Raw genomic sequence first — 24,964 nt, forward strand, 5'->3', positions numbered from 1 at the left:
TTTTTTTTACAAATGTGTTTATAATACACGCATCTACGTTTATGAAAAAAATTGGTCTACCTTGCCCCGTACGGTGTAGTTCTCACGGTTCTTACAACTCGAGGTGGTTCTCATTTTAGTGGTCCCCTATATATATATATATATATATATATATATATATATATATATATATATATATATCTGTGTGTGTGTATGTGTGTTTGTGTGTGGAGGGTTCAAATGACAAGAAATTTTCTGTAAGAAGAAAAAAGAAAAACATTTAACCAATAAGAATGTTTCATTTTACCTCATTTAATATTTGCATTTAATTTTAATATAAAGGTATATTTGTAAACTTATAGATCATTAATTTCTAGTCTTCCTCTTTAATAGCTAACTACATTAAATTTGTAACTTATTTTCAAAATATATATTTTTTCAAAAAATAAAATAAAAATAATTTAGAGTGTAGGACAACTTACTAGGTATGTAAGATAAAATATGAGTTGTGTATGATAAATTTAAATATTTGTAGGACAAAGTTCTAAAGGTGTAGGGTAACTGTTTATGTGTATAGACAAAAAAAATTAAAGTAAAGAATGATAGTTTTTATTAGTAATTAATTACTTAAAGATAATAATAAATGAGATTAAATAAAAACTACTTAACATTTTACAATTGTACCCTTTGTTTTTTTCTTCTCAATTAAATTTTCTTCTCAAATGAACTTCCCGTTATATATATATATATATATATATATATATATAGAGAGAGAGAGAGAGAGAGAGAAAGGTTAACATACTTCACGGCTTATCATATTTCACGTAGGAGATAATGGTAACCGTTGGATCAGGGGTATAATCACGCATGGAACATATAATCACGCATGGGACCACATAATCACGCATGGGACCACATAATCACGCATGGGATCCAAAATCACGCACGTTATTTTGGTCAAAAAAATAATTACGCATGTTATATATTTCGTGAAGTACGTTAATGTACGTTAAGGCGTGAAGTACATTATACTTTCTATATATATATATATATATATATGTGGAGCCGCTAAAATAGAAGGTATGTATTCTTCCAACAAAAAAGGTAGTTTAGTCATTTACCCCAAATGTCAAATCTATCTCTCTCTTCATTTGAAACTCATATCTTTAAAAGCCATCTTTGTTTCTCTTTCTTCATTTTTGAAACTTATCTCTCCTGATGAAGATTTTTGATGAAGCTTTCTCCCTCTTTTTCATTTCAACAAAATCTGAGCTTTTGAAGGTTCCCCATCTTCTCTCTGTTATTCATCTGTGATGAAGATGAAGATGAAAATTTCCCCTCTCCATCGCACACCCGCTGATATCTCCTCCTTCTTCACCCCCATGTACTCGCCGCCGCCATCACCCACCCCTGTTTCTCTCTCTCATAATTGTTCACCACAGGCATCACCCACCCCTGTTGCAGCGGCGGCGGTGGCGTTGCAGCGGTGGCGGTGGCGTTGCAGCGGCGGCGTGGCGGTGGCGTTGCAGCGACGGCGGTGGCGTTGCAGCTCCAGCTGAGAAAGAGGACGATGGTGGTGGGATGCCAGCGGTGGGATGTCTTTGAAGATTGTTTCTCTCTCTAGTAAGATATGCTCTCTCTCTCATCTCTCTCTTACTGAGGAGAAAGAAAGACTATCTTGGATGTTTTTATTAGAGATGCTTTTTGGTAGATATGCTTGATGGATCTGAAGATTATGTTTGTTTGATTTTGTTTGCTTGATGGGTTTGAAGATTATGTTTGTTTGATTTTGTTTGCTGGGTTTTCCTTTGATTTTGGTATTCTATATGAAATGGGTGTTGGGTATTTTTATCAGAGATGCTTTTTGTGTGCTTCTGTTGCCCGGTTTCGATGTCGACTGTTTTTACAGGTGGCCATTTTTGCAAGCGGTGCCGATGGTGCCCGCTGGTGCCGGTGGTGCCCTGTTGTGCCGACTGAAACTTTTTTTGCCGACTATTGATATTGACGATGGCGTTCTTGGCAGTGATGATGCAAAAAAAAAAAAACCACATATTTTGATGACGATGGCGTGACAAGGATGGTGGAGGGTAGGTTTTTGAACGTGCAACCCCACTTTGCAGCCTCTGATTATCGGAAAATCTGAGCCAAACCCCGTTTTTTTTCGAGATACACATTATTTTGATGTTGTTGGTTTTTTATATTTTTTCCACCCAGTCGATGATGATAACAATCTATCTGAGACACCTACCGAGTTTGCGATTTATGGGTGCGTTTGATTTAACGTAAAACGTAAAAAACGTAAAACCTAAAACGTTTTACGTAAAACGTAAAGAGTTTTTTTGTAAAACGTAAAAAACCGGCGCGTAAAATGTAAAAACGTAAAAAATGTTAACGTAAAACACCGGCGCGTAAAACGTCAAAAAACGTTAACTTAAAAAACTGGTGCGTAAAACGTATTTAAACGTTAATGTAAAAAATCGGCGCGTAAAAACGTAAAAAAAAAACCGTGCGCGTAAAACGTAAAAAAACGTTAACGTAAAAAACGTCAACGTAAAAAAAACCGGGCGCGTAAAAAACCTGTGCGTAAAAAGTAAAAAAAGTTAACGTAAAAAACAGGCGTGTAAAACGTAAAAAAACGGCGCGTAAAACGTAAAAAAACGGCGCGTAAAACGTAAATAACGTTAACGTAAAAACCGGGCGTAAAAAAAACGGCTCTTCAAAACGTTTTTTTAAACAAATCTTAAAAAAAATTATCGTAAAAATCTGATTTTAAAAAATTATTTAACAAAAAAATCTGTTTCTTAATAAAAAATAAATTAAGACAAAAGGTAATTAATGAATAGAACAAAAAAAGACAATTAAAAATAATATATATAAAAAGACAAAAAAAAAACAATTTTACTTATATACCTTTTGGATTAAAATATTAAAGACATAATAAGACAAAATCTATTTAATATTAATTTTAACTACTTTTAATCTTGTTCATCCATCTTCTTGATCTAATGGCTAGAAAGTGGTTCTCGTGGTTCTTACAACTGGAGGTGGTTTTCATTTTAGTAGTCACCTATATATATATATATATATATATATATATATATATATATATATATATATATATATATATAGGGGAAGGTTCATTTGAGAAGAAATTTAATGTGAGAAGAAAAAGAAGAAAGGACATATTAGTAAAATGTTATTTCATTTATAACTCATATCATTAATTTTTTTCTCTTTAATTAATTAGTCAACTAATAATTAATTATCCTACATATAATCTACAAAACCTACACATATCAAAATTTTCCTACATATACCCTACACATTATAGAATTTTATCTTACACAGTCGAAATTTATCCTACACACCTCAAAATATATCCTACACAACTCATAATTTATCATACACAACTAGTAATTTATTCTACACTTTAAATTAAGTTGTTTTTTTAATTTGGAAAAAGTATATATTTTGAAACGGAGTTATAAATTTAATTTAGCTAGTTATTAAAGGGGAAGAATAGAAATTAATGATTTATGTAAGTTTACCAATATATCCTTACATTAAAATTAAACACAAATATTAAATGAAGTAAAATAAAGCATTCTTATTGGTTGAAACTTCTTTTTTTTCTTCTTAGAAAAAAATTCTTCTCATTTGAACCCTCCACTATATATATATATATAGGATGGTTCAATTAAAAACCAATAGTTATTGTGAAAACTTGAAAACTAACTAAAAAAGCCTAAAAACCATGCCATTTTTTTACAAATTTTCGCAACTTTTTATATGTAAAAAAAACTTTTAAAAAAAGAACTTGTACTACACATGTGCATTATATGTGTACGATACATGTGCATTATTGCACATGTGCGCTATAAATTTTTAAAATTTTTTTATATATAAAAAGTAGCGAAAATTTATAAACAAATTGTAAAAAAAAATTGGTATGTTTCATCCTTTTTCATTTAGTTTTCAAGTTTTCAAAATAAAGGGAGTTTTCGCTTAAACCTTCCTCTCTCTCTTTCTATATATATATATATATATATATATATATATATATATGGTAGGGTTCATGAGCGAACAATGATTTATTTATGAATAAAATGAACTTAGCATGACCATTGATTTTGTAGATCTAGATTTTTTTAGTGGCAAAATTGTAATTATCTTTTGTAACGTACATGTATTTAATAGACACAAGGGTATAATTGTATTTTTTATCTTCATTTAATTAATTGATTTTTTTTCTCTCTCACGATTTCTCTTTCCAATTAAAAGAATATTTAAATACATTCTCTATATTTTTTTTCTCTCACATATTACCTAACTTAATATTTGATAATTAAAAAAAAATACAAACATTATCAAATATTGTTCCATCTAGAACACGATTAAAAATATTTAATTACATTCTCTACACATATATGTATTAGATCAATGTTTGATGAAAAGATGTATAGTGGAAACAATATGTAGTAATACACAAGTGTATAAGTCTGGTATATATTGACATGTATACACTATGTACTTGACTAATACACAGGTGTATACGTCTGGTATATACCGACCTGTATACACATATTGTAACACCCTGAATGCGGGTTTGGTAATTAAACCCAGTTAATACTAAAGACGGGGAAAGTACCGTTAGTGGTAAAAGTAAACCGCAAATATTAGGAATTAAGTGAATAATCCTAATATTAATTAAAAGTGAATAAGAGCTTCCAAGAAAATAGAATGGATAAAAGGCCCGAGTTAACGGGACTTAAAGTAAAACGGGTTATGACTTCCCGAACCCATTAAATTAACTAGGAATAATTAAGCTAGTTAATAATATGTAATTAAGTGATAAATAATGAGTTATGGTTTCAATTGATCAAAATAAAACAAGAAGGGGTATTAGGGCCAAGTGGGCAAACTTGTTTTAATAAAACAAGATATAAAATACCTCACACACACTAAGTGTGTGTGTGTTCGTACGACCATGAAGGGAAAACAAGGGTTCCACCCTTTTTCAAGCTAAAAACCCCAAATTGAGGATCAATTCAAGACCAAATCAATGCATGAACGCGTATAAACAATCACCAAGTCAAGAGGATCGAAAGGTATGTCAAATTTTGTAATTTGGTGATACTTTGAGATTATGATGAACAATCATAATCGAAATTCTGGAATGAATGTTGATGTATATAAGTGTTATTATGATGAAATCTTGGTTTAGAAACAAACCCTAGTTGAAAGCTTGATGAATTGAGGCCAAAACTAGGGATTTGATAATTACCCAATCATGTGTTAAATGGGGTTTGTAGAAATATGATGAACACTTGAATTAAGGTGTGAAATAGATGAACATTGATGTTGTGATGCTAGTTCTAGGTGTAGTTCATGTGCACTAGACATAGAGGCATGATTTTGATACTAAAACTTGGTTAAAATGATGACCATAATTAGAGAAAATATGTGTACAAAATCTCGCCTACAAGATGTTTGTTAAAATGCCTGAATGAATATTAAAAAGAAGATTTTATGAGAGAAATGCGTAATTGGCTAGTTTGACTAATTACGTGAAATATGGGTTAAAACGGATTCTAATCATAACGATGATTTAACTTAATTATGCCTGCGGTATGATTAAAGGGAGTTGACTTCTAAAAGTCAAACTAACCAATGATGAAGTCGAATAGTAGTTTCGACATAAAACCCGTAAGATGGAAAAGTCGTAAATGATTATGACTAATCTAACCATCTCGTGAATTATAATGATAGTTTGAAGTTTGACGAGCTAGGTGAAAGCTTGGGAAGAAAACGGGTCAAACGAATCAAGAATGAAGAAAAAGCATGATCTGGGTGCAAGGTAAGTATATCTTACACTACTCTTGAATTATAGAATATTCTCTCATCGTATTAACTACGAATAAGATAAGTTAACAATCATGATATAATGTTCCGACGTGTAGTCGTACAGAACAAGATAACCAAAGATGATAATAAACCATGTTTAATGGTTAAAAGGGCTAATATGGTTACTTAGTCAATCAATGACTAATAAACATAGAATTCTTGATGGATACCTTATATGGTAAACCAAAACAAACGATAAGGGTAAAACGGAAATTTTGGTCATACGTTGACCGTAACCGTTAGTTACTGAAAGACACTTATGATGTAAGCCATAATAGGCCAAAAGTGTTAAGAAATGAGTTATAAGTAAAATGACCGCATGGTGTAAACCAGAGTGAGTCATATAGACGAGAAGGTAATAAATGTCATCTCATGATTATAATCGATCATTTAGACCATACGTGTCAAAGGGTGAAAATATCACTCATTGACAAAATCGACTAATGGCTTGTCGAGTGGTGTGATTTCACGGATAATTATCGAGTGAATATCTACATCGGTATTACTTAGAAACTGTTGAGGCAAGGTATTTAAATGGGTCAATATAATGATCCGAGCCAGGTACGCATGATAGAATAACTCTAATTTAAATGTAAGGTTTGATGAGAGTTAAACGGAGTCAAAAATAGATTTCTTGTTACTTTAATAGGTAAACCAAATGTTACGGACGATGGTCATTACATTTGAAAGGCATAATGACTTTTAAAAAAAAACCATAGTTAAAAAGAGGGCTTATGGGTCAACATGTTTACAATAATCTCTCATAGTTAATGAAGGGCCAAAATGGACCAAAACACCCTTATAAGTTAAACTGAGCAAACAACAGGGTTGTTTGGAAACAAGTTTCATGATTAGATAAATACTTAGAATAAGTATAGAAGCTGAAAGAGGTAATATGTTAGTCAAATGGCACTATTTGAGTCTTTGCCGTAAAATAATGATTCGAGAGGTAAAATTTGGTTTATATAGATCAACACATTAAACCCACCATAAATATAGTTGTGGTTGAAGATTATATGATGAGAAATGTGGTGATGGGATGCTAGAAGCAGTCGAAAGCGATTTTAGGCTTGAAAGTGCTTAAATACCCTTAACGGGTCAAAATAAGCACTTAAGCGTAAACGGGTTTTTATTATGTAAGAAACTAGTGATTTGAGATTAATATGACAGGAGATATTGAAGTTATGAGTTTCATGAGTTTAAAGATCAAATAAACATGTTTGTGTGATAAAATCATGAACGGGTCAAAATTTAGTAAAAAGGGTCGTAAGCCGAAGACTTATAAGTCTGAAATTTTGTTAATCCGGATGTCGGATTTTAACTTCATGAGATGGAGAATTAAATTACGGTCACGTAGGAAAAAGAATCGCATAAAACGGACTTGTATAGTGAAAGTTATGCAAGTTCTAAGTTAATATTTGGTGAATTTTCGTAGCTGGGCAAAGTGCAGCAACAATAAAGGAACTTGCTGTAAAAAAAGGGGCTAGGTGGGGCGTCTAGCCCCCCTACATCCCAAAATTGTTTAATTTTGTTTGTTTGACCCACATAACTTGTTTAAACTTGTTATTTAACTATCAAAACTAACTTTTAAGTTGGTTTTGATCATAGGTGGATGTCAAGAGTGCCCGGATGAAGATCAAACTCGATGAGGAACCGAACATGATAAAATACAAGCTTCCACGCGGCGTTTCATCATATCTTTTAAACGATGAATTCAATTACATTAAGTTGTATATTCTTTAAATTGTAAAAGTTTTAACTAACCTTATTTATCAAAATTACATGTTTGTTTTCGTAAACTATACGAAAACCCTAAAATAATAACAAGGGTGTAACAAGTTGGTAATCAGAGCCCAAGGTTAAAAGAATAAAGTGTTCAGTTCGAGGCTTGATAGCAAATCCGGTAAGTACATGTATGTTAATGATTTAGCATGCTAAAGTGTTGTAAACAACACATATGGTTATCGTGTAATACACGTTACACCAATAAAAACGATATAGAGTAGATATAGTCAACAAAATTACACGCGTTGATGCGTATATTAGAAAAGCCTTGTATTATAATACGGGCATCCATTAATGTCTAAGTTTCTAACTATTGTAAATGTTTTAGTTGAAGGACACTCGCATATGAAGATAGCGATAGTCTAACAAATTGCGGATTTGACAGAGGAACGGTCCAAAGAGTATGCTCATCAAGGACCTAAATCGCGTAGCGACCGCGAACAAGGCTAATGGCAAGAGAAGCCCGTTAGGGCAAGCATTACCTGGTGCACATTTTAAATTTAGTTGCACAAATATTAATATGCAACAAATACGTAGAGATTGAAAGTTGCATATGTAGATTAAAAACTTGGAAAAACCCGGATAGAAAATCTATCCGGGATATTGTTTCCAAGAGAAATAAACAGAGGTGTTACTTACATGGGCGTGATGTGAAAGTTATAAAAGGGTCATGTATGTCATGTGTTGATCGCCTACTCTGGCCAAGTAGGTAGTGAACACATGATACCATGAACTTTTTGTGATGGACACGCTTACACCCGATGTAGGAAGGGTGAGTGGGACAAATTAAAAAGTACCCAAATGAATCAGATAAGCAAAATATTTGATCATAATGTAAATGCACAGCCGAGTGACGGAAGCGTATTATATTAGGATAATGAGCCCGAGAGAAGGGACAAAGAAACATGTAAAATGATTAAGGTACGCATTGGGAGGGGGTGTACTTACACTCGAACCCAGAGAATGTGAACATGTAAAACGATTAAGGTACACATTGGGAGGGGGTGTACTTACACTCGAGCCCGGAGAATGCAAACATGTAAAACAATTAAGATATGCATTGGGAGGGGGTGTACTTACACTCGAACCCGGAAAATGCAAACATGTAAAATTAGGTAGACATGTATTGGGAGGGGGTGTACTTACACTCTAACCCAAAGAATATAAACATGTAGAATGATCAAGATATGCATTGGGAGGGAGTGTACTTACACTCGAACCCGGAAAATGCGAATATGTCTCTAAACGGGTCGTTTTTGTAAAACGTCAAACTCGAGGACAAAGTTGGAATATAAAAATGAAACGAGGTCTTAATGCATACCGGGAGTGTTGCAATAATAACGACTTCGGTAAAACACCCGGTTGATGGGTAAGAATTAAACACATGCGTAGACCGAGAAACGGGAACTCGGATGGAAAGTTAAAAGACTCGGGTTTTGGGTCATAACTAAAAGATGACAAGATCATGTAAATAGAAATTGTGAATAAATTATGTTCAACTATTTTAAAGTTGAACGGGTCGAATATAATATCATGCTGGACGGCATGAGTAAACACAAGCGGGATAATATTAGCGTTAAAAGCAAAAGAATAATGAGCCTGGTAATGGGACATAATCAAATACGAATGTATGTAAACTGGATAATGGTGAGCATAAGATAAACCGACGCATAAATGACGTGAGAAGTCATAAAGTCGGAAAAAATTTGTCCAAAAGGAAATGAATGTAGCCTTAGACTACGGTCAAGGTCAAAGAAAATACCAAGGCGAAAATAAATGATTTTAAACAAAAACAGGATGCCTTGACACCAAACATGTATTTTAAGGATGACATGAGTAAGGAATGATCTATAGGATCAACCTAACCTTTGGGGTTATAAACAATGGAAAGGTCTACGAGACTAAAACGACCCACGAGTCATGAATAGAAAGAAATAGATTATAAGGACCTCGCCTTAAAGAGGTGAAGGTCTAATAAAATAGCCCATAGACTAAGTGATAAAACCTATGGGTTAATAAGACAAAGCGAGGGAATAAATGGAGAATCCTCGCATAAGACAAAGACTGAAAAAGAATAAATTTTGGACTGCCAATATCCCGGTATGGATAATTGACAAATGTTAAAGAGAAGATGCTAAACTAAAACTTCAGTTTTGGTAAGAAATAACGTTTCTACAAAAAAATGAATTATGATAGATGTATAAACAGTAAACATGAAAGATATAAGTCTTGACACTGATAGGTGCAAGACGATATATTCAAAAAGTGATAATTTTGAAATAGAAAGTTGATGTAAAATTTGGCATGATGTGACATGATCACGGTCAAGAAGTGTAATGTGAAGTATAATCACATTACAGCCGAGTGACGAATATTAGAGCCAAGTGATGAATATTGCTAAGTTAATTAAACTAGTGGAAATAACGAGATTATGTTATTTCAAGATGCATTATGTCATATAAGATACGTAGATGATTAATAACTAAAAAGATATTACCATACTTTTCTGGTAATACTAACATCACTTAAAATATGAGCAATGCTCAATTGATTATCGAGAGCAAATGCATGGAGTTAAACTCGATAAATTATGTAAGAAAAGGTTTCGAGGACGAAACCTCTTTAAGGGGGGTAGATTTGTAACACCCCGAAAGCGGGTTTGGTAATTAAACCCAGTTAACAATAAAGACGGGGAAAGTACTGTTAGTGGTAAAAGTAAACCGGCAAATATTAGGAATTAAGTGAATAATCCTAATATTAATTAAAAGTGAATAAGAGCTTTCAAGAAAAAAGAATGGATAAAAGGCCTGATTTAACGGGACTTAAAGTAAAACGGGTTATGACTTCCCGAACCCATTAAATTAACTAGGAATAATTAACCTAGTTAATAATATGTAATTAAGTGATAAATAATGAGTTATGGTTTCAATTGATAAAAAATAAAACAAGAAGGGGTATTAGGGCCAAGTGGGCAAACTTGTTTTAATAAAACAAGAAATAAAATACCACACACATACTAAGTGTGTGTGTGTTCGTACGACCAGGAAGGGAAAACAAGGGTTCCACCCCTGTTCAAGCTAAAAACCCCAAATTGAGGATCAATTCAAGACCAAATCAATGCATGAACGCGTATAAACGATCACCAAGTCAAGAGGATCGAAAGGTATGTCAAATTTTGTAATTTGGTGATACTTTGAGATTATGATGAACAACCATAATCGAAATTCTGGAATGAATGTTGATGTATATAAGTGTTATTATGATGAAATCTTCGTTTAGAAACAAACCCTAGTTGAAAACTTGATGAATTGAGGCCAAAACTAGGGATTTGATAATTACCCTATCATGTGTTAAATGGGTTTTGTAGAAATATGATGAACAATTGAATTAAGCTGTTAAATGGATGAACATTAATGTTGTGATGCTAGTCCTAGGTGTAGTTCATGTGCACTAGACATAGAGGAATGATTTTGATACTAAAACTTGGTTAAAATGATGACCATAATTAAAGAAAATATGTGTACAAAATCTCGCCTACAAGATGTTTGTTAAAATGCCTAAATGAATATTAAAAAGAAGATTTTATGAGAGAAATGTGTAATTGGCTAGTTTGACTAATTACGTGAAATATGGGTTAAAATGGATTCTAATCATAACGATGATTTAACTTAATTATGCCTGCAGTATGATTAAAGGTAGTTGACTTCTAAAAGTCAAACTAACAAATGATGAAGTCGAATAGTAGTTTTGACATAAAACCCATAAGATGGAAAAGTCGAAAATGATTATGACTAATCTAACCATCTCGTGAACTATAATGATAGTTTGACGTTTAACGAGCTAGGTGAAAGCTTGGGAAGAAAACGGGTCAAACGAATCAAGAATGAAGAAAAAGCATGATCCGGGTGCAAGGTAAGTATATCTTACACTACTCTTGAATTATAGAATATTCTCTCATCGTATTAACTACGAATAAGATAAGTTAACAATCATGATATAATGTTCCGACGTGTAGTCGTACGGAACAAGATAACCGAAGATGATAATAAACCATGTTTAATGGTTAAAAAGGGCTAATATGGTTACTTAGTCAAGCAATGACTAATAAACATAGAATTCTTGATGGATACCTTATATGGTAAACCAAAACAAACGATTAGGGTAAAACGGAAATTTTGGTCATACGTTAACCGTAACCGATAGTTATTGAAAGACACTTATGATGTAAGCCATAATAGGCCAAAAGTGTTAAGAAATGAGTTATAAGTAAAATGACCGCACGGTGTAAACCGGAGCGAGTCATATAGACGAGAAGGTAATAAATGTCATCTCATGATTATAATCGGTCATTTAGACCAAACGGGTCAAAGGGTGAAAATATCACTTATTGAAAAAATCGACTAATGGCTTGTCGAGTGGTGTGATTACAGGGATAATTATCGAGTGAATATCTACATCGCTATTACTTAGCAACTGTTGAGGCAAGGTATTTAAATGGGTTAATATAATGATCCGAGCCAGGTACGCATGATAGAATAACTCTCATTTAAATGTAAGGTTTGATGAGAGTTAAACGGAGTCAAAAATAGATTTCTGGTTACTTTAATAGGTAAACCAAATGTTACGGACGATGGTCATTACATTTGAAAGGCATAATGACTTTTCAAATAAAACCGTAGTTAAAAAGAGGGCTTATGGGTCAACATGTTTTCAATAATCTCTAATAGTTAATGAAGGGCCAAAATGGACCAAAACGCCCTTATAAGTTAAACTGAGTAAACAACCCTTAAAGGTTGTTTGGAAACAAGTTTAATGATTAGATAAATACTTAGAATAAGTATAGAAGGTGAAAAAGGTAATAAGTTAGTCAAATGGCACTATTTGAGTCTTTGCTGTAAAATAATGATTCGAGAGTTAAAATTTGGTTTATATAGATCAACACATTAAACCCACCATAAATATAGTTGTGGTGGAAGATTATATGATGAGAAATGTGGTGATGGGATGCTAGAAGCAATCGAAATCGATTTTAGGCTTGAAAGTGCTTAAATACCCTTAACGTGTCAAAATAAGCACTTAAGCGTAAACGGGTTTTTATTATGTAAGAAACTCGTGATTTGAGATTAATATGATAGGAGATATTGAAGTTAAGAGTTTCATGAGTTTAAAGATCAAATAAACGTGTTTGTGTGATAAAATCATGAACATGTCAAAATTTAGTAAAAAGGGTCGTAAGTCGAAGACTTATAAGTCTGAAATTTTGTTAATCCGGATGTCAGATTTTAACTCCATGAGATGGAGAATTAAATTAGGGTCACGTAGGAAAAAGAATCGCGTAAAACGGACTTGTATAGTGAAAGTTATGCAAGTTCTAAGTTAATATTTGGTGAATTTTCGTAGCTGGGCAAAGTGCAGCAACAATAAAGGAACTTGCTGTCAAAAAAGGGGCTAGGTGGGGCGTCTAGCCCCCCCTGAATCCCAAAATTGTTTAATTTTGTTTGTTTGACCCACATAACTTGTTTAAACTTGTTATTTAACTATCAAAACTAACTTTTAAGTTGGTTTTGATCATAGGTGAATGTCAAGAGTGCCCGGATGAAGATCAAGCTCGATGAGGAACCGAACACGATAAAATACAAGCTTCCATGCGGCGTTTCGTCGTATCTTTTAAACGACGAGTTCAATTACATTAAGTTGTATATTCTTTTAAATTGTAAAACTTTTAACTAACCTTATTTATCAAAATTACATGTTTGTTTTCATAAACTATACGAAAACCCTAAAATAATAAGAGCCCAAGGTTAAAAGAATAAAGTGTTCGGTTCGAGGCTTGATCGCAAATCCGGTAAGTACATGTATGTTAATGATTTAGCATGCTAAAGTGTTGTAAACAACACATATGGTTATAGTGTAATACACGTTACACCAATAAAAACGATATAGAGTAGATATAGTCAACGAAATTACATGCGTTGATGCGTATAGTAGAAAAGCCTTGTATTATAATACGGGCATCCATTAATGTCGAAATTACTAACTGTTGTAAATGTTTTAGATGAAGGACACTCGCATATGAAGATAGCGAGAGTCTAACAAATTGCGGATTTGACAGAGGAACGGTCCAAAGAGTATGCTCATCAAGGACCTAAATCGTGTAGCGACCGCGAACAAGGCTAATGGCAAGAGAAGCCCGTTAGGGCAAGCATTACCAGGTGCATATTTTAAATTTAATTGCACAAATAGTAATATGCAACAAATACGTAGAGATTGAAAGTTGCATATGTAGATTAAAAACTTGGAAAAACCCGGATAGAAAATCTATCCGGGATATTGTTTCCAAGAGAAATAAACAGAGGTGTTACTTACATGGGCGTGATGTGAAATTTATAAAAGGGTCATGTATGTCATGTGTTGATCGCCTACTCTGGCCAAGTAGGTAGTGAACACATGATACCATGAACTTTTTGTGATGGACAAGCTTACACCCGATGTAGGAAGGACGGGGTGAGTGGGACAAATTAAAAAGTACCCAAATTAATCAGATAAGCAAAATATTTGATCATAATGTACATGCACAGCCGAGTGACGGAAGCGTATTATATTAGGATAATGAGCCCGAGAGAAGGGACAAAGAAACATGTAAAATGATTAAGGTACGCATTGGGAGGGGGTGTACTTACACTCGAACCCGGAGAATGTAAACATGTAAAACGATTAAGGTACGCATTGGGAGAGGGTGTACTTACACTCGAACCCGGAGAATGCAAACATGTAAAACGATTAAGATATGCACTGGGAGGGGGTGTACTTACACTCGAACCCGGAAAATGCAAACATGTAAAATGATGTAGGCATGTATTGGGAGGGGGTGTACTTACACTCGAACCCGAAGAATATAAACATGTAGAATGATCAAGATATGCATTGGGAGGGAGTGTACTTACACTCGAACCCGAAAAATGCGAATATGTCTCTAAACGGGTCGTTTTTGTAAAACGTCAAACTCGAGTAAAAAGTCGGAATATAAAAATGAAATGAGGTCTTAATGCATACCGGGAAGGTTGCAATAATAACGACTTCGGTAAAACACCCGGTTGGTGGGTAAGAATTAAACACATGCGTAGACCGAGAAACGGGAACTCGGATGGAAAGTTAAAAGACTCGGGATTTGGGTCATAACTAAAAGATGACAAGATAATGTAAATAGAAATTGTGAATAAATTAGGTTCAACTATTATATCATGCCGGACGACATGAGTAAACACAAGCAGGATAATAGTAGCGTTAAAAGCAAAAGAATAATGAGCCCGGTAATGGGACATAATCAAATACGAATGTATGTAAACTGGATAATGGTGAGCATAAGATAAACTGACGCATAAATGACGTCAGAAGTCATAAAGTCGGAAAAAACTTGTCCAAAAGGAAATGAATGTAGCCTTAGCCAAAAGGAAATGAAGGCGGAATTCAACAACTTACAACTTCCAGTTATGGATCTTATAAATGTGGCGCTGCAACCTGACGATCACGTGGCACAACTAAAGGAAATCTTTCCAGATGAGTGTGAAGATTTAGGATGGTTTTTCTTTTGAAATTGTTTTGAACAATTTTCTATAGTTTTTGGGATGTGCATCCCTTTTTGTTGATGCGCTGCTGCGCAAGTAACTAAAATACTGCCGTGTTTGATAGTTTTTGGGGCGTATTCGTACGCTGATAATAGTATGTCATGTTTTTTAGTTTACAATATATTGCATGAGTACAATTACTTTTATTGAGTAAGGCGAATGAAGTTGGTATTAAGCTCATGTGTGAACTTATGGTCGTTCGTGACGTAATCACTGACCGTTCATGAGACTTTGTTTTGTAATTACCATAATATTTTTGCGCTTACTAAAAGAAATTGCATGCACTTTGTAAGAAAAGACACAATGATGATAGCGAAACTTTGCTTTTTATTTCTGGATAGGGCACAGAGGCCATTACAAAGTTTGCTAATATAAATAGACGAAACTTAACTTACACTTTATTTTTCCCGCTGTATCTTGATAACCGTGCTCTCCCGCGGAGAAGTCATAGAGTTGCCTCTTAATTTTTCGCCCTCTTGCTTGGGCCCTCCTCACCCCGAGTTATTTGCTTTATTTCTTTGCGCACATTTTGAAATAAATGTGTGAGTTCACCGCTCTTAAGGGCTTTTTCGATTTCTGTGCGTAAAGAAATGCAATTGTTAGGGGTATAACCACTGTCCTTGTGATACTCACAATGTTGGGCAGGGTCTTGTCCACGCTTGTTTTTCATGGGGATCGGGGGTTTGAACTGATAATCTTCAGTACTCAAAACTTCTGCCGGGGTCTTAGTTAAGGGATTCCATTGTCTCTCCCTATTCTCCTGCTTGGTCTCCCTCTGTGTGACACTCTAGGTTTTTCCCGAGTAACCCTCTTGTATTAGTAGTGTGTACGTATGAATTATTAAATGAAAGTTGTGATTACCTTGTTATGCTATGTGTTGTATGTATGTATAAAATATGTATGCGTGTATATGCGTGAGCCGAGACACAAGGACCCGACTCGAGACCGCTTGGTCTCGAGTGGACAGTTGGGCCGCACTTCCTTTGAGCCCACTGGAAACCGTGAAAAACCCAATAGGGTGCACCAACCCAAAGCCAAGTATAAAAACCATGCCATCATCCACATTTCCACCCAAAGCTCTCTCACACACACTTCTACCTTCTCTCTCACTAAAACCCTAACAATCAAGCATCATCCTCTTCCCTTCTACTCGGGACCAACCGAAAAAAAGGGCCTTCGGATCGGCTTGTAATCATCACTCGAAGACTCCACTCTATCACCTTCTTGCACACCTTTGTGTCACACAACAATCGGTTAGTTGTTTCTTTTGAACAAGATAATATTCTATGTAAAAAGTGCTCATTTGTGTGAATAGTTTGATGGGTGATAATAATAATAGATGACAAAGGTGTGTGCTTGATGAACAATGTACATGCTTGGTTCCAAATGTCTAAGATGAACAATATTCTCTTTGGTGAAAAGTGTGAAATGTGGTAGGATAATATCTTGTTAAGATATTTTGAATGATAGTTAAGATTGTTCATCCGTGTAACACCCCAAAATATGCAATTTATTTATGTTATTTGTAATATCTAGATATGTTATATTTAACCTAGTATGTTAGTAACTTGTTAGAAGGAAAGTTAAATGGCAAAATAACTAATCTAAGGATTAGAGGGACTAGACTTGTTAAAAAGGGATGGAAGTTTTAGTAAAAAGAAATAAATAAAAACAAAAATTAAAAACACACACATCTCTGTGATGTGTGGATCGACCAGAGCAAAGAAGCAAGGGGACAAACCCTAACTTCATGAACTTCTCAAAATCAAAAGGGAATTAGGAGCCTAAATGGATGCATGAACTCAAATTTCGAATGATCTGAGCTTGTTTAACGATTGGTAAGTAATAATTTCTGTTTTGGATGGTTTGTAGAAAGTGGGTTTTAACCCAATCATGAAATTATGTGGAAATCTTGTGTAATCGTGAGTTAGGAGTTCACAATAGATGGAGGAATTGGTTTAATTTCGATTGTTTGAGTGATTAGGGTTCATACCCACTTGTTGTAGGAATAGGTTGAGCAAGGTGAATTATGATATCATGTTTAAGGAGGTAAATTGATACCTAATCTGAATGTGATAGGGAGAATTAGATAGGATGAAAGAAAAGATGTGAATTTGATTTCTTCTTGTTAGATTAGAAAGGGAACACGTAGAATTATGCTATGAACACTTGTACCTTGTGCTTTGTTGATATTGTGCACACCAAGTGTTTGACAAATTGCCTCAATGAAAATGTTAGTCTTGCAAGCCATAACTTTAAGTAAATTGAATGTGTTTATGAATGCGTGAAGTAAATTGCATGATGTTAATCGATTGTTATGCGAAACTTAGTATGAGACATAAACTAAAAGAATGGATGGCTACGTGTAGGAGTTAAGGAAGAAAGTTCGAGTCAAGTGAAGCAACAAGGGAATCAAGACCGAGGTACGCTACTTGTACAATTTTAGCTTTCACTATAGATATGTGTTGGTCAAATAATGTATTAATTCGAATCAAGTAGTGAGAAAATGTATGTTTGGACCCTTCTTTTGAATGGGTCGAATAATGTTATTGTAAATCTAGAAGGAATGGTAAGAAGTTCCGTTGGAATACATTACCGTGCAAGAATGAAAGAATGAGGTAAAGTGTATGTTGTAAATGTCACATTTGTTACAAGTCCGTAAGTTAGATTCTTGAGTTAAAGAAGGAAATTTTGTTCTAACAAGTTTTGATGTTGTGGTCATGTAGGTAAATCTCATGTCTAGCTATCAAGCTTCGCCCGGTTCGAACACGCCTCAAGCCCGTCAAGCGTTCCGCATTTTGTAAAAGTCAATGTTTAATACTTTGTCACTTATTCTTTCGTCTAGTACACAAACTTAGTTTTCATCATGTTGTCTTTTGGAAAACTTGTCGTAAGCGTGTACATAAACTAAATGGTTTTGTAAGTAAAACATGGTATGTTTTGACGTGTATGTTGTAATTTCGAATGATTTTGGATTATATAAAACAGGGGACCACTCGTTTTTCAAACGGGTCATGCCCAAATTTTGTTAGAAAAGTACATTGCTATTTAATAAATATTCAAAGGAAATTATGGACGCTACAAGTTGGTATCAGAGCGTAGGTTTGAGGGATTCAAGCATTAAATGCTTGAACTCAAACCGGAAGCTCATGTGAAGCGTGTGTTCGATCCGCGGCGCGAAGCAAGTAAGTACCTTTAAAGTTGATTTTGCATTATGAATGAATTAGCTAAGGAATGATAGGAAAAAATCATTATGGGGTGATGTGTAAAAGTTTGGGATGAAACGGACTGGTTCGGGATAAAACGGGTTGGAAAAATGGCTGCAAAATAGGAAATTTGTCATAGTATGCTGGGCGTCACCGTAAGCTACGGTGGCTACCGTAGCTTACGGTAGACACTGGGATGAAATTCCTCTGCCGTAAGGCAGTAGCTTTACATCGTAAGAGAAATAATGCCACCGTAAATTACGGTGACACCGTGATTTACGGTGGAGACTGTTTTCAGCCTATATCAATTGCGATGATTTGTTTAATGTTTTCTATCATACGTGAAGTATTGTGAGCGTTATAAGAAGACTCTAAAGAATGATAGTATGCATGAACATTAACTTTCAAAGGAAGTTATGTACTATTAGAATGATTATATGATGGAAAGGATGATTGAATGCTTGAAATAAAGAATGATGTTATGTATAGATGGCGGACACGAATGACAATGAAGTGACACAACAAGAGCAACTGAAAACTATGATCTCGGAAGAGGTCGGAAGGGCAATACAAGCAAGCGTCCCTCATTTAGCCCAAGAAGTGGAAGGTCATGTACTGGAAGTGGTGGAAACGATGATGGCAAGCAAGATAGATGAGTTGAAGGGAATGATTGTAGAAATGCAAGGAAAGAAAGGGGCTCGCAAATGTACTTATAAGGAATTCATGGCATGCAATCCATTACCCTTCAAGGGAGAGATTGATCCTATAGCATGTCAAAGATGGATTGCAAGTACAGAGGCGGTGTTTGTGAGAAGTCATTGTGAAAAAGAGGATCAAGTAATGTTTGCCACCGGGTTGTTACAATTCCAAGCTAAAGACTGGTGGGATGCCTATAGTAAAGAGATCGGGGAAGACAAGGTTCAAGCTTTAATGTGGCAAGAATTCAAGGAACCTTTCCAAAAATACCACAGCCCGCAGTCTGCCATTGACAGAATCCAAGAAGATTTCTTACATCTTCGTCAGAAAGATGAAACCATTGATGAAATCACCAACATCTTTCTCGATAAGCTGAAATTCTGTAAAGACATAGCGGGGACGGAAAGAATGAAGATAAACCGCTATTATGGTGTATTGAAGGCTGAGTATCGGGAATTCATCATTCCTGCTAAATGTGAAACCTTGAATGAACTCATCAATTTGGCCCGAGACAGGGAGATTGAATTAAGAAGGCAGGCAGAAAGAGGCGAAAAGAGAGTATCTGAGAATGTTTCCAGCTCGAGCCCTTCAAAGAAACCAAAATTTCAAGATCAAAACAAGAAAGATAAGACAAAGGGTAGTATTCCGAAATGCAAAACGTGCGGAAAGTTACACACAGGGGAGTGTTTGAAAGGGAAGAAGGGCTGTTACAATTGTGGTCAAGAGGGACACCCATACTATAGGTGTCCAAATCCTTCCAGAACATGTTACAACTGTTTCCAACCGGGTCATATTAAGGTTGAGTGTCCCAAGCTTCAACAGAAAACCGATAAGGAAGCAAGAAAGGAGGAAGCCCCAAGAGCTAAGGGGAGGATGTTTCAGATCACAACCGAAGAAGCGAAGGACCACCCGAATGTTGTATCAGGTATATTCTCGTTGAACTCGATGCCTACGTATGTGTTATTTGATACTGGAGCTAGTAGATCGTTTGTATCCAGTGAACTAGTGTCACACCCCTCTTTTAGAATCGAAAGAATGCATGTACCATTAGAAGTAGAGATAGCCGATAGTAAGAGTTATTTGTTGCACGAAGTTTGTAGAAATTGTGAAATAATCATTGAAGACGAGAAGTTTGCCATTGACCTTATTCCCATGATATTGGGGGAATTTAAGGTTATAGTTGGCATGGATTGGCTAGCTAAACATCAGGCCGAAATTCAATGTGAGAAGAAGGTGATTCATGTGTTAACATCGGGAGGAAAACGAGTAAGCATACAAGGGGAAAGGATTTGAAGCTTTGTTCTATAGTCCAAGTATACAAGTACGTACGAAATGGAAGCAAGGCATTTCTAACTTATGTGGTGGATACTAAGCAGAATACCCCTAAGATAGAAGAGGTTGAAGTCGTGAACGAGTTTCTCGATGTTTTTCCGGAAGATTTGCCGGGGCTTCCGCCGGAACGTGAAGTAGATTTTAAGATTGAATTGTATCCCGATGCCAAACCGGTAGCCAAGGCTCCTTATAGGTTGGCCCCAACTGAAATGCGGGAGTTAATGGTACAAATACAAGAATTGCTTGACAAGGGATTTATACGCCCGAGTGTGTCGCCATGGGGAGCGCCTGTACTTTTTGTCAAAAAGAAAGATGGTTCGATGCGCATGTGCATCGATTACCGCGAGTTGAACAAGCTGACTGTGAAAAACCGATACCCATTGCCCCGAATCGATGATCTCTTCGATCAGTTACAAGGGGCAAGTTGGTTTTCAAAAATAGATTTGCGGTCCGGGTACCATCAGTTAAGAGTGCGAGATGAGGATGTGGCGAAAACGGCTTTTAGAACGCGATACGGGCATTACGAGTTCTTAGTAATGTCCTTTGGATTAACGAACGCGCCTGCCGCGTTCATGGATCTTATGAATCGAGTTTGTCGGCCCATGTTAGACAGATTCGTTATAGTTTTTTTCGATGACATCCTGGTTTATTCCCGAAGTAAAGCCGATCATGCATGCCATTTACGTGAGGTTCTTGAAGTACTTCGCAAGGAGAAATTGTACGCGAAATTCTCCAAGTGTGCTTTTTGGCTTAGAGAGGTACAATTTCTCGGTCATGTGATTAATGCGGATGGTATCTTAGTAGACCCGTCAAAGGTGGAAGCCGTTATGAAATGGGTACCTCCCAAGAACCCAAGTGAAGTAAGAAGCTTTTTGGGTTTAGCAGGCTATTATAGGAGGTTTATCCAAGACTTTTCTAAATTGGCCTTGCCGTTGACCAAGTTAACCAAGAAGGATGAGAAGTTTTCATGGGGTGCAGATCAAGAGAGGGCGTTTCAAACCTTGAAAGAAAAGCTGTCGAGTTCCCCGGTACTAACTTACCTGATGGAACAGAAGACTTGGTGGTGTTTACGGATGCGTCACACCAAGGGTTGGGATGTGTTTTGATGCAAAAGGATAGAGTCATTGCCTATGCTTCTAGGCAATTGAAGACACACGAAAGTAATTATATAACCCATGATTTGGAGTTAGCTGCAGTAGTGTTTGCTTTGAAGATATGGAGGCACTATCTTTACGGTACGAAAAGCGTTATTTATTCTGACCACAAAAGCCTTAAATACTTTTTCGAGCAAAGGGAATTAAATATGAGGCAACGAAGGTGGTTAGAACTTCTTAAAGATTATGATTGTGAGATCCTTTATCATCCGGGTAAAGCTAACGTAGTAGCCGATGCCCCCGAAAGGATTACCCGCCTCCAATTCAAGTAAAGTCCATGAAGATGGTAATTACACCTCGATTTCTCGAAATGGTTAAAGAAGCCCAAATCAAGTCACTAAGCGGAATGGATTCTAAAAAGGAATGAACAAAGGGGTTTGTGGATAAATTCGAAGAAAGATCCGATGGAATTAAAACCATGTATGGTCGTATTTGGATACCTCGGTTTAGCGAAGCAAAGGGTGCATTACTCGGAGAAGCTCACAAATCCCGATTTTCGGTTCATCCAGGAGCTACAAAAATGTATTTAGACTTGAAGAAAGGTTATTGGTGGCCCGGTATGAAGCGTGATATCGTCAAGTATGTTGCAAAATGTTTGACATGTTTGCAGGTAAAGGCAGAACATCAGAAACCATATGGGAAGTTGCAACCGTTAGAGATTCCGGTATGGAAATGGGAAGAATTAATGATGGACCTAGTGACCAAGCTTCCTAAGACAAGGAAAGGTCACGATGCTATATGGGTGATCGTAGATCGCCTCACCAAGAGCGCGCACTTCTTACCCATTCGGGAAGCTTTCTCTTCCGAAAAGATGGCGGAGATCTATGTTAACGAGATAATATCACGACACGGAGTTCCTGTATCTATCGTGTCGGATCGAGATACCCGATTCACTTCTCGATATTGGCAAGGTTTTCATGAAAGTATGGGTACAAAATTACATTTCAGTACCGCCTACCACCCCCAAACGGATGGTCAGTCCGAGCGGACCATTCAAACACTTATCGACATGCTGCGAGCATGTGTGATAGACTTCGGGGGAAGCTGGGATGACCACTTGCCGTTGGTGGAATTTTCATACAACAATAGCTACCACAACGGCATTCGAATGGCACCGTATGAATTGTTGTATGGAAGAAAGTGTAGAACTCCAATTTGTTGGGGAGAGGTGGGGCAGAGAGAAATTGCACCCAATGAGGTAGTGGCTAAAACTAACGAGAAAATCGATCTTGTGCGAGCCCGTTTAAAAGCGGCTCAAGATCGACAAAAGGCCTATGCAGATCAAAGGAGGCGACCCATCGAATTTCAAATAGGCGATTATGTGTTATTAAAGGTTTCCCCATGGAAAGGTATAATCCGTTTCCGTAAGCAAGGAAAGTTAGGTCCACGCTACATAGGACCTTTCAAGATTGTAGCACGGGTTGGGGAGGTAGCTTATCGGTTGGAATTACCGCCAACTTTGGATGGAATACATGACACATTTCATGTGTCACAACTGAGAAGGTGTTTAGCGGATGAGACGGCATATGTGCCCCTTGACGATATTGAGCTGGATGAAAAATTGAATTATATCGAGAGACCGATAGCTATCAAGGATTCCAAGGTAACGCACCTACGGAACAAAACTATAAAGCAAGTCTTGGTGCAATGGCAACATCGGAAAGGATCAGACCTTACATGGGAGTTAGAAGATGAAATCAGGAAGCTCTACCCGACATTATTTGGTACGTATTAAGGTTTCGGGGACGAAACCTCTTTTAAGGGGGGTAGACTTGTAACACCCCAAAATATGCAATTTATTTATGTTATTTGTAATATCTAGATATGTTATATTTAACCTAGTATGTTAGTAACTTGTTAGAAGGAAAGTTAAATGGCAAAATAACCAATCTAAGGATTAGAGGGACTAGACTTGTTAAAAAGGGATGGAAGTTTTAGTAAAAAGAAATAAATAAAAACAAAAATTAAAAACACACACATCTCTGTGATGTGTGGATCGACCAGAGCAAAGAAGCAAGGGGACAAACCCTAACTTCATGAACTTCTCAAAATCAAAAGGGAATTAGGAGCCTAAATGGATGCATGAACTCAAATTTCGAATGATCTGAGCTTGTTTAACGATTGGTAAGCAATAATTTCTGTTTTGGATGGTTTGTAGAAAGTGGGTTTTAACCCAATCATGAAATTATGTGGAAATCTTGTGTAATCGTGAGTTAGGAGTTCACAATAGATGGAGGAATTGGTTTAATTTCGATTGTTTGAGTGATTAGGGTTCATATCCACTTGTTGTAGGAATAGGTTGAGCAAGGTGAATTATGATATCATGTTTAGGGAGGTAAATTGATACCTAATCTGAATGTGATAGGGAGAATTAGATAGGATGAAAGAAAAGATGTGAAATTGATTTCTTCTTGTTAGATTAGAAAGGGAACAAGTAGAATTATGCTATGAACACTTGTACCTTGTGCTTTGTTGATATTGTGCACACCAAGTGTTTGACAAATTGCCTCAATGAAAATGTTAGTCTTGCAAGCCATAACTTTAAGTAAATTGAATGTGTTTATGAATGCGTGAAGTAAATTGCATGATGTTAATCGATTGTTATGCGAAACTTAGTATGAGACATAAACTAAAAGAATGGATGGCTACGTGTAGGAGTTAAGGAAGAAAGTTCGAGTCAAGTGAAGCAACAAGGGAATCAAGACCGAGGTACGCTACTTGTACAATTTTAGCTTTCACTATAGATATGTGTTGGTCAAATAATGTATTAATTCGAATCAAGTAGTGAGAAAATGTATGTTTGGACCCTTCTTTTGAATGGGTCGAATAATGTTATTGTAAATCTAGAAGGAATGGTAAGAAGTTCCGTTGGAATACATTACCGTGCAAGAATGAAAGAATGAGGTAAAGTGTATGTTGTAAATGTCACATTTGTTACAAGTCCGTAAGTTAGATTCTTGAGTTAAAGAAGGAAATTTTGTTCTAACGAGTTTTGATGTTGTGGTCATGTAGGTAAATCTCATGTCTAGCTATCAAGCTTCGCCCGGTTCGAACACGCCTCAAGCCCGTCAAGCGTTCCACATTTTGTAAAAGTCAATGTTTAATACTTTGTCACTTATGTTTTCGTCTAGTACACAAACTTAGTTTTCATCATGTTGTCTTTTGGAAAACTTGTCGTAAGCGTGTACATAAACTAAATGGTTTTGTAAGTAAAACATGGTATGTTTTGACGTGTATGTTGTAATTTCGAATGATTTTGGATTATATAAAACAGGGGACCACT

General features: G+C 35.8%; 2 long non-coding RNA genes across 2 annotated transcripts; both read left to right on the plus strand.

Moving 5' to 3' along the window:
- Positions 1–16,995: 16,995 nt before the first annotated feature.
- On the plus strand, positions 16,996–18,120 carry LOC110937983. The gene is made up of 3 exons (XR_002591143.2): positions 16,996–17,131; positions 17,663–17,716; positions 18,020–18,120. It is a non-coding gene; the product is annotated as an uncharacterized LOC110937983 (long non-coding RNA).
- A 5,549-nt stretch (positions 18,121–23,669) lies between these two features.
- LOC110937975 lies at positions 23,670–24,760 on the plus strand. Its single transcript, XR_002591140.2, has 3 exons — positions 23,670–23,805; positions 24,337–24,390; positions 24,694–24,760. It is a non-coding gene; the product is annotated as an uncharacterized LOC110937975 (long non-coding RNA).
- The last annotated feature ends 204 nt before the right edge of the window (positions 24,761–24,964 follow it).

This window comes from Helianthus annuus, chromosome 1, assembly GCF_002127325.2.
Source record: "Helianthus annuus cultivar XRQ/B chromosome 1, HanXRQr2.0-SUNRISE, whole genome shotgun sequence".
Lineage (NCBI taxonomy): Eukaryota > Viridiplantae > Streptophyta > Magnoliopsida > Asterales > Asteraceae > Helianthus > Helianthus annuus.